Raw genomic sequence first — 12,500 nt, 5'->3', positions numbered from 1 at the left:
GGACGAATACAATGTAGAGCTTTTCTTTTTGGGAGGGGGAAAGAAGAAAAAAAAAAGAAAAAAAGTAGGGGTGGGTGTCGATCAAAAGGGATCGTAGGAAGGAAAAAGGGGGGAGTTCGATCAAAAGGGACCGAGAGAGAGAAAAAAAAAAAAATAAATGTATGAATGTATGCATGTGTATATGTATGTTCGTATGTATGTATGTATGCATGTATGTATGTATGTATGTATGTATGTATGTATGTATCTATCTATCTATCTATCTATCTTTAGGCCCATCACTCTGCTCAATGCAGACTTGAAAATTTTGGCCAAGGTGTTAGCCAAGCGGTTGGCGCTTGTCATCGAGAAACTGATCGGCAAGGCGCAAACGTGCGCGGTGCCGGGCAGGAGCATCCATGACAACCTCCATCTGATGCGCTACATCATAGAGAGGGTAGTTAAGGAACCTGGCATGGGTGGGGCCCTGATCAATTTAGATCAATCGAAAGCTTTCGATAGGGTAGACCATCAATACTTGGAGGCTGTCCTCATAGCAGCTGGCTTCGGTCCCATTTTCCGCGGCTGGATGGCTGCCTTGTACAGAGGCATCCGTTCGGTAGTTCGCGTCAATGGGCATCTATCAAGACCCTTCGACATTGCACGTTCGGTCCGTCAGGGATGCCCCCTCTCGTCACTTCTGTACGTGTTGACTCTCGAGCCACTACTGCGGAAGCTGGCGACGCTGAGGGGCATCCCGCGAGAGTTGGGATGCGGGACGAGCGTGTCGGCATACGCGGACGACGTCACCGTCATAGTGTCTAGCCAAAAGCACATCGAGCTTGTCGGCGAGACACTGAGAGAATACGAAGCGGTAACGGGAGCGAAAATCAACCGGGATAAGTCAGTGGGCTTGCGGCTCGGCACCTGGAGAAGCAACCCTATGCCGTCAAGTAGCGCCTCCGTCGTGGGACGTTGGACTGACGGTCCGGTTGAGATGCTCGGGGTCTGGTTTGGTCCAGACCTCCAAACGGAGAAGAACTGGGACGAGATAACGAGAAGGGTGGCCGCTCTAGCCCGGCAATGGGCCGAGAGGAAGCTTTCCCTGAAAGGTCGGGCGGAGGTGGCGAACACGTACATCGCGTCCGTCATCTACTACCGCCTGACCGTCGTTCCTTGTCCCGACCCTACCATCACCAAACTGGAGCGCATCCTCTTCCGCTTCTTGTGGAAAGGAAGCGTTCCGATGGTTAGGCGATCCGTTTGCTGCCAACACCCGTTAAAAGGAGGACTGGGCATGCCGTGGTTGATGATGCGCAGACACGCGCTGAGACTGCGACATCTCCGGCTCTACGTAGACAGCGGTGAACAGGTGTGGTCACCGTTTGTGCGGCGCGCTTTCCCGCAGCTCGTCTCCATGACCGAACTGCAGTCATGGATCAAGAAGGGGCCGAGGAAGGGCGAATGGCACCGCGAGTGTCGCGCTGCTCTTCGGCAACTCCAACAACCCGGGTCAACCTTGAGCGACTGCATCACAACTAACGCATTCTATAGTGGATTAGTGGAGGGAAGGTACGACGACGATCTCGGGGCGAACCTGGGCGTCGACGAGGAATACCTGACCCGCCTGTTTAAGACGACCTTCGGGCCGGGACCTATGGACAACTTCCAGAGATCCCTGGCCTGGCAGTGCTATCGAGAAGCACTACCCGTTCGGGATAAGCTCTACAGGCATGGCTCGAGAAACACGGGGCCGACCTGTCCGAGATGCCGGCAGAGCGACGAAACCGTTCTGCACGCACTCGTACAGTGTCCCACCATTTCCGAGCTGTGGGCTTACGTCGAACAACTGCTATCGCATGTGGGACGAGTCGGTCTATCAGCCGAGTCTATCGTGAATATTGTCGCGCCTCCTTCCTTTAAACGGGAAGGAAGAGCTATTTTCATCGTACTTGTGGCTATGGCGAAAGAATGTGTATGGTGGACGCGTCTGAAAGGTCTAGAGACAAAGACTTTCCTCTCTGGGCAATCTCTCATCAACTTCTTCAAGTATCACCTGAAGAGGAAGTTGAGAGTAGAAAGGGAAGTCTTGTCTAGTGAATGCTTCAAAAAAAGATGGGTGAATGTAGCAAGGATGGCACGTGTGAACGACGGAGCCATCTTGAGCATAACCCTATGAACAAGAAAAAAAATAAAACAAAAAGGCAAAAGAGAGTCACTTACTGTTATAGTTTCTTCAATGAGAATATTGACCAAGGTTACCGTGGTCTTTTCCGTAGGCTTTTCCTTCCACGGCTAAACCTAAACTGTCCTCCCCTCTTTTTACACGAGAACATTACTGTGTGATACATGATCCCTATTGATCGGCCTTTCCTTTTCTTTTTTTTTCGATCCCTTTTGATCGAACTGCCCCTTTTTCCCTTCCTACGATCCCTTTTGATCGACACCACCAATTTTTTTTTTTTTTTTTTTTTTTCCTTCCTTCCCCCTCCCAAAAAGAAAAGCTCTACATTGTATTTGTCCCATCTTCGTTGAGCCCTGTGTGGCTAATAAAAGAAATGTATCTATCTATCTATCTATCTATCTATCTATCTATCTATCTATCTATCTATCTATATATATATATATATATATATATATATATATATATATATATATATATATATATATATATGCGTGTGTGTGTGTAAGTGTGTGTGTGTGTGTGTAGTTGTGTGTGTACACAGCACAGCACATACATACTCAGATACACAGATGAAAAAATATATATATATACATACACATATATGTGTGCGTGCATGTGTGTACATACACAAGCACGTACATATGCATATACACATGCACACATATGAAAATATATACATATGTGTGTGTGAATATGCATTATTATTATTATTATTATTATTATTATTATTATTATTATTATTATTGTTGTTGTTGTTGCTGTTGTTGTTGTTGTTGTTGTTGTTGTTGTTGTTGTTATTCGTATACATACAACAGATTAGACTGTTGGAAAAGGAAAAATTCTAACATCAGGCTAAAATAGGAAGCGAATGAGGAGATTTGTGAGTCTTTTACTCCCCAGTCTCCTATCAGCTAGACTCACCCTAACCAGGTATGCATCCAAGATGGCGTTCGAGTCACCCACTAACATTGAAGAGTTTGACGATTTCCCAAGGAAAACCTCCAAACGTCTGAAGAAATCTGGCTGCCCCGTCCCTGTGGGGGCATAAACAGCGACTAGTGTAAAGGCACCACTTTCACTATCGCACACGTCCACAATTTGTGTGGCAATTTACATAAAAGCTGAGGTGAAAGAAATCGAAATGACGGTGTAATGCGATAGAAGTGTACATAGTGTACAAAGTATGTGAAAGTAAGAATGATACAAACCTCGTAATACAAGAGAAACTCCAACTAGAGCCAAACAAGGAACCCCATAGAACCAGGATTACCCTGACTACCAAAGCTACGAGCTCTCTCCCAACTGCTGCTCTACAATCTACAGGCGCATACTTGGAGTAGAGTCATTCACTGTAACCGTTTTTGCAACAGCTAGCCATCTTTTCACATATTCTCTGGGAAACAACACTTCCCTCTCAACCTTTACTTTCCTTTCCAAGTGAAACTACAAGATGTCGATGAGGGCTTGTGTGGTGGACAAGACTGAAAGGATTGATCCTTTCAGTCTTGTCCACCACACAACCTCTTTCATCATAGCCACTTGACAGAGGAACGCCTCCTGTCCTGCCTTGCTAAAGGCGGGTGGTGGTCGACCTTCACGATGAATTTAGGCGGTAGTTTGTTCCACATACGATAACAGCTGTTCAACCTAGCTCCACAAGAGGGCAATACTCGTACATTGCACGAGTGCGTACAGGACAGTTCGCCTAACAGCGTTTCCATGCCTGTAGAGTTTATTTCGAATCGATAAAGCTCCTCGGTAGCATTGCTGGACCAGGGATTTCTAGAAGTTATCCACAATAGTACTGGGCCCGAAAGTCCTCCGAAATAGACCACCTAGTTCATCCTTATCGACGCCCATTTTCCTTACACACCACTAAACTTCTATACATTTCTAACGTAGAAGTTTCCAGTGAGTACTTGATGGCTTTCCAGATGCCTGATACCTAATCTTGGTCCTTCTTTAACCCAGGATTGCAGTTCCGTCAAAATGATGAGCTGCGGAAAGGCGTGTCTTACAAATCAAGACCACACTGGCTCATTGTTCAGGAAAATCTGCAAGTAGTATGGCTACAGCGCGTATCCGCGCACTAGCAGCTATGGCATGCGAAACCTACCTTCCAGAGGGCGCTAGCAACGAATGAACCGCTGGACCAGTGGAACAGTGAGCGAATAAGTAAACGCTCCAGTGTAACTAAACGTGTACTGGGGCAAGTACGACGGTCAGGCAGTAAGGAATAAGGGAGGTGATGTAAGCTGGTGAGCTGGCAGAGTGGTTACAGCGTTCGACGAAATGCTTAGCGGTATTTCTTTTGGCTTTACTGTCTGAGTTCAAATTCCGCCGAGGTCTTATTACAACATAAGTACCAGTTAAGCATTTGGGTCGATTTACTTGACCATTGTGCCTATAGTAGAAAGTATTCTTTATTATTATTATTATTATTATTATTATTATTATTATTATTATTATTATTATTATTATTATTATTATTATTATTATTATTATTATTATTATTATTATTATTATTAAGGCGGCGATCTGGCAGAATCATTAGGACGCTGTGCGAAGTTATTAACGGCATGTACAAAATAATATACATGATGACACTTCCAATCAGCAATCAGTTAAGATCAGAAGCCATGAGAGCCACTGCCTGGTTATTATTATTATTATTATTATTTTATGTTTGACTTTTGTTTTGCATTTGTACAAGTTGGATCCAAGTCTCACCCAGAGACCTCAAGAGACAACAAGTTAGAAGTTCATGTAGGTGTTATGCCTAGGGTACCATATATTTGGATTTGTACAGTTTTGTTCAAGTGAATGTTTAAGAAACCATAAGAAAATTATGTTTGCTTTAAAATTTGAGATCACATAGACAGTATTTTACGTAGGATATGGGCAGTTCCCATGAGCACTATCTTTTGGACTTCAGCCATTTTGGGGTTTCCTGGTATCTGAGCTAGGTAGTAATCAGCCCGTTTCGCTGTCATTCCCAGGGCACCTATGACAATAGGTATTGTTTTCGTCTTCAGATTCCACATTTTGCTAATTTCTATTTCAAGATCTTTATATTTGCTCAGTTTATTATTATTATTATTATTATTATTATTATTATTATTATTATTATTATATATATATATATATATATATATATATATATATATATATATATATATATATATATATATATATATATATATATATATATATATATATATATATATAAAGTGTCTGCTTAATTGGTGTATTTCATTAATTTGCTATGTATAGGGAGAAAAAGCACAAAAACAAAGAAACTATTCAATTTTGGTGTTCAGCCATTAGCTGATTTAATCCATAATGCCATGATGACGGAAACTGAATACTGAGAAAATATTTAACTGAATCGATTACTCTTGAAAGCGACATCTATTATAAATTCGTGTCTTGGGTTAGCTTTCGGTTCGAAAGATAACTAACGTAAATAGCCTCATAGATGGCAATAGTATTCTCCCCACCCTCTCTCTCTCTCTCTCTCTCTCTCTCTCTCTCTCTCTCTCTCTCTTCTTTTCTTTCTCTCTCTCTCTTCCATATGCAAAAGCATCTATCAAACTTTCTACCTGTCGCTCTCTCTTTCGCTTCTTGCTTTCTATTTTTTTTTACCGTCGTAACTTTCTTTAGTTTTCAGCCATCTTCTTTTTTCTCAGCTGTTCCTGAAAGCAAGATGTAATTGCATGTGTATAGTATATAATTAAGCAACCGTGCATGTATGTATGCATATTGTTATGTATATCTATAATCAGTGCAAATAACGAGAAAATATAATGAAGGAAGAGAACTAACAATGTTTTCTGAGGAGATATAAGCGTTTGTCAACGCTTTTGGCAGAATTGAAATAACGACCTTTTGGCAGAATTGAAATAACGACCTTTTGGCAGAATTGAAATGACGTAGGTATGTGTATATATATACATACAGGAAGTGAAAAAGGGACGAGACAGGTAATCTCGTTTACTTCCTGTTAAAAAGGAGAAGTCAGAATACAGCAGGGACATTGCGTGGATAGTACAAAATACGAGAGGGAGCTGCATACGGATCGGACCGTTCACCACCTACCTTTGAATAATCGAGGACTAGACATGAAATTCTTTGTGTATTATACCTGTTGTTACATAATTTCAATCTTTGAATATTAATTCCCTGTTTGTACAATTTCTGTTGGTTCTGAACAGAAGTTTACCCCTTTTATACATAAGAAATTGCCTGATCGTAACAATATGTATGTATGTATGTATGTATGTATGTATGTATGTATGTATGTATGTATGTATGTATGCATACATGTATCTATATATGTTCTCTTACTCTTTTTAACTTTGAATATATTTTCACTTGCCACATACTTGTGAAGGAAAGAGTCTTGATTTAACCATCGTCCGGTTTGGATCGGCCCGAGGCTATAGTAGAAGATACTTGCCCAAGGTTCCACGCTGTGGACTGAGCCCAGAAACATACACTCGGGAAGTAATATATATATATAATTTACTTTCTTGTTAAAGTAAAATCAACAAATAAATACTCCATTTGGTGAGTGATAAACATTGTTTAATGTACATGGTATAAATTATGAATTACTAATAGAAGAAACATGGTTAGCGTAGCTGTGTCTGAAGAACAACACCACGCCTCATACAATCGAGGGGGAAATCGTAGAAAAATCCATACCATATGTTAATGGATAAAAATTGCAATTTGTGCGAAACCGAAAGATCGTATTTCCTTTATAGATCCAAGACTTCCACCACATTGCTGAATTTTAGAACAGAAATTTTCAGCAAATGGAAACACCTGGACAAGTTTCTATTGGTGAATTAGAGAATACCACACTCTCCGGATTGAGCAGCTGTATGGGAAACTTTCGACTCATTCCGTTGGATTCTACACCATCTAGCCACACGGCTCTACAGTTAAAAGGGGCGTAGCTCTAATTCCCCTTTTCTCTTTTTCTTACTTTTCCGTTTTTTTTTTTTTCACCATTCCACTTTTTGAGCTCACCTTCATCTCGTTTTTTTTTTCTTAGGATTTCTCAAGTTCTATTGTCCTGATTTCTAACTTGTATAGACCATGTGCCCAGAGTCTGCAGATTACTTGGAGACACTAGGTGTATTTTAAAAACTACCTAGATGATATCTTCAATGTATGAAACTACTAGTAGCTCATGATTATATATTGTATACATTAAACAATGTGTGTGTGTGTACCATAGCCATTAGAAAATATTTCCGCGAGCTATATGTTTATAAATAGAGCTGAATGTAGTGATACAATGGAGTTTCAGTTCCATTGTGTCTCATAAAGTATGCTGCTCAGTCATCTCCGCATTTTGATCATTCATTGTTAAACTCTCCTTTCTTCAAAGCTTCTCTGATTCACTTCCTTTTCTAATTCTGCTTATATTTTTCCATTTCTTTACCCATCTTTTTTTTTGTCTGTCATAAAATACGATTTCTCAAACATAATTGTAAGCTGGTTATACAATTTGATGGCTATTCACAAAATATCTCTCGTCTATTCTAGGCATTTATTACTGAACAAGGCAAATATCATTGTCATTTATTCTAACATCATGTGCCATTCTGTAGCACTTATTTAAGCGCTATCCCAAAGCTTGGATTTCTCTTGCATCAATGAGGAGACAATGTATCGAAGACCGTAAAGCAGTTATAAGAATAGGTTCTAATTCCAGATGGACCATTTCATTTTACTTACACGCTCGGACAAATATTTCTGATTTTCCTTAATTTTCCCTTAACTCTGAAGACAAAATATTTCATAGTAATACAATGATCCAGGAAGACTTATGGGATAGTTTTACTTGAACTCTTTTTATATGATTAATACATATTTCATTTAGATTAACGTTCACTGTTGATGTTATTATCACAGTTGTTGTTGCTGTTGTTGCTGTTGAATCAACGAAATTGGAACTTGAACCGCCAAAGATTGTACTTGAACCAATGGAGATGGTATTTAAATCAATGAAACTAACACTTGAATCAACGAAGCTGGTTCTTGACTCAGTGAAGTATGTACTTGGGCCACCAAATCTGATATATGGAACAACGAAACAGCTACTTGAGTCAACAAAACTAATGTTTGAACCAATGAAGTTAATACGAGAACAAACAAAGCTAATTTTTGAAACTATCGAACTAGTTTGTATTTTTGTTAACCAAAGGAATTAATGCTTGAACAACAGAAGCAGGTATTTTAAAATATCTGTTAGTCAATGAAATTAATACATAAAGCAACAAGATTAGAACATTGATCAACTACTATAGTATTTGAATCTACGAAACTCGACCTTGAACTAACAAAGCTAAAACTAAAGACAAACAGATACATTACTAAGCTAATGAATTGAAAACTAACCAAAGCCCCAGAACTATACACACATGCGCTCACACACACATAAGGAAACGAATAGTGAGTGCCCATAAGCGACAGAAACATTTAGAAATAACTTTAACTCTTCAATTTCTTCAATAAATAAAGATACAGCGGAAGTAGCAAGAAGCTATGGACGCAGAATTGGCTCTCTGGTAAGAAGCTTGCTTCCACCCACACTGTTTCTGGTTCAGTCCCACTGTGCAGCAACTTAGGAGAGTGTATTTTACCAGAGCTTCCTGCCGATTTAATGTCTTGTGACTAGATGTGTGTGTGTGTGCGCAAGCGTGTGTGTGCGTGTTTGTGTGTGTGTGTGTGGGGGGGGGGGAATATGTGTGCATACAAGTGAAAGACTTTGACTTCCCTACCACATCACTTGGCAGCCTGTCTTGGTTTCTTGTCCCTGTAACTTAACGGTTCTCGGGGAAGAACCGATAGATTAAGTCCTAGGCATACAAAGAGCATTGGGGTCGACTTGTTCCTCAAGGCGGTGCCCCAGCATAGCTGTAGTCCGATGACTGAGACAAGTAAAAAATAAAAGTTGTAATAGTCACTGCTGAAAAGGTTGCTCAATTTGGAATTGACCTGGGGTTAAACAACAACAAAAACAAAAATACCAGCAAACGATAAACAAAAACACCAACAAAAGAGAAAACAACAACAAAAAATAGTACTTTAACCAATTTCAACTAAAAGAAAAAGTATTTTATGCATTTTTTTCTAAAATCCTCAAACAGAGAGCATGTGTCTTTCATTTTATATTTAATAATCTACCATTGTTGGAAAGAAACGGAATAAAAGGAAAACAGATGGCTTTGAATAAAACTACAAGCTATCTATAGTTTATAGATTACTGTGTCTGATAGAGACAGCCAAAATATGGACTAACAAAAGTCGAGTAATGAGTGATGTTTACAAAATAACTATTCTTAAAAGCTATGTTGAAGACAGTTATGCGATATATTTTGTGTGCATTTCGTCTTAACAATTCTCTGTACGGTATAATGTTACAGTTGCTATTTTTTCATATTGTTTTTCATAAACAGACAAAAGAACGCATGGCTAAGCGTATGGACACACACACATGTAAGCATGTACGTATGTATTTGTACATACCTTCACATTTATATATACATATATATAGAGGCACACATACACACATTATATATAACAACAGACACATATAAATATAAATATATATTTATATCTATATATGTATTTATTTACGTGTATGTGTGTATGTATGAATATTAAACAATTGACAAATTGACAGTTGTAATGAAAAGGAGAGCGAGAAAGTAGCGTGAGTGTCTGCGTGTATGTGTGTGTGTTTGCATCTGTGTGTGTGAGTGTGCATGTGCACACACATATATATTTATATGCATATGCATATGTATATCTATCTATCTATCTATATATATATATATATATATATATATATATATATACATATATATATATATATATATATATATATATATATATATATATATATATATATATATATAGAGAGAGAGAGAGAGAGAGAGACAAAGAGAGAGAGAGACAAAGAGAGAGAGAGACAAAGAGAGAGAGAGACAAAGAGAGAGAGAGACAAAAAGAGAGAGGGGGAGAGAAGTAGTGAGAAAAGAAGAGTAAATGGGAGAAAAAGTAGAAGTAGAGCTACAAAAATAATCAGACTGAATATCAAACAAGGCAGATATTGCTGTAAGACAGAATGTGATTGAGAAAAAGAAAATAACGAAAACGGAGAAAGTTACTTTAATTAAAAGAATTAATTATTTCTTATTGGCAAAAATCGATATATTATAAATAGAATTGCTAGCAGTGATAAAGACTTCCTGCCACATACAATAAATGCATGGACATACGCGACAGAATAACAGAAGGACAAATTGATAAATAACTAGACCAAAAAAAAAGAAAGGAATATATATATATATATATATATATATATATATATATATAGGTGTATGTACGCATATATATATATTTATAAAGCACATACATATATACGTGTATATGTATGTCCATATGTGTGTATGCTTTCACTATGTGCAACAGAAGCAGTATTACTTTAAAATCACTATCTCTGTATCATACTCAAAGCAGATATATCCTAGAATGCCTAATTAAGTGTGGTATTCTCTTATAGACGTACAGTTTTCAAACCACATAAATTTTATCTGTAGCAGACGAAGATTGGTTTCAGCTTTAAGAACTCTTTGTTTTATCCCTATTTAGTGAATTTTATTCCCTATCCTGGATTTATTTTAATTATTCCAATTATATGAACTGTAAAATCATATTTCAAAATGACTATTTATTTTCCGTTTCCTTAAATTTTTTCCCGGTTTTTAATTTTTACAATTGTTGATTTAAATAGAGCCTGCCAAATTTGCGAATATCCCTTCGATTTGTGTTAATATAAATTTCAATTTATTTAATGTCTTCGAATTAATCTAATCCGGATCTCAATTAATAAAAGCTCACAAATAAATATTAACCCGTACGCTTTACGTTTTTGACCAACGCAAATATATTTATCTACACGTTTATTTACACATTATTTAAACAAACGACATGGTTTTGGATATAAATTATACTGTCGGTTTGGAGGATCTTTCAATTGTAATAGAAAATAGTTTTCTTTAAAAACAATGTTGTTTTATATGCTTTAGCTAATCAGCGACAAATCGATTTGTTTATTTAAACAATAGCATTGTTCAATTAATTAAAATTTAGAAGCAAATGTAACCGATCCTTCAACATATTTTTCTAAATATAACGTGTTGTATTTTTTTTTTATCTTACACTACATACTTCTATCTTTTATTTTCTTTCTTCCTTCTGTTTCCTTTTCGACTGTAAATCTTCTGAATCATGTCATTGCAGTTGATATAAATGCAATGATAAAGGCGGCTGAGTCGTTGGCAAGCTGGGTAAAAAGCCTAGCAACATTTAGTTCTTCTTTACTCTCTGAGTTCAAGTTCCGCCAAGGTTGGCTTTGCCTTACCATCCAATTGGAGTCGATCAAATATAAGTATCAGTTGATCAATGGGATCGAACGACTTATACACTCCACCGAAATTGCTGGCCTTGTGCCGAAGTTTGAAACCAGTAGAAATGCAATGAGGCGAACTTGATTTTAAAAATATTTCAATTGAGAAACGTAATTGCAGCTCTTAAGCTATTGTTCTCAGTAGTTTAATATCTTCTATATTACAGACTTTTTTTTATCCTTTCTTGAATTTTGGATTCCTGTGAGGAAATGCCGTTTGATTCAAAAGGTGCAACTATTTTTCACATTCTCAAGTCTTTCCTTTCTGAACGTAGTATCCCACTCAGTAATATTCTTACCTGTGCGTCTGATGGAGCCCCTTCGATGATAGGAAGATACAGAGGTTTTTCATCTCTCCTAAAGCATGAAATTTCCCACCAGGTACTAACTGTTCATTACTTGGCACACTGGCAGCATTAGTGGCAAAAAATATGAACAGTAGATTGAATGATGCGCTACAGTTAGTTATCAAGACTGTGAACAAATTGAAGTCCAGTCCCTTGTCTGATCGAATTTTCCGTCAACTCTGTCTGAGGATTATACTAAACTCCTAAACTCCTAAACCATACCGAAGTGCAGTGGCTGTCAAAAGGAAAGTGTGTTTTACACTTTGTCGAACTGTTTCACTTAATCATATCTTTCTTTGAAGATACTCCAAAATCTGCTTCATTGATGGTTGCAAGATGCGATATCTTTTTTTTTTTTTTTTTTTGTGATATAGTCAAGAAACTAAGTGATTTGATTAAGTTATTTCAAGAAAACAGAAAAACTCTCGTTGATTGTAAATCATTTATCACTCACGTCATTTTGAAAATGGTGCTGTATAAGACTAACATTTCAAAATGT

The sequence above is a fragment of the Octopus bimaculoides genome, chromosome 5, assembly GCF_046866305.1.
Source record: "Octopus bimaculoides isolate indiv1 chromosome 5, ASM4686630v1, whole genome shotgun sequence".
Classification (NCBI taxonomy): domain Eukaryota; kingdom Metazoa; phylum Mollusca; class Cephalopoda; order Octopoda; family Octopodidae; genus Octopus; species Octopus bimaculoides.
The sequence above is the reverse complement of the archived record's forward strand: the minus strand, read 5'-3'. Positions refer to the sequence as shown.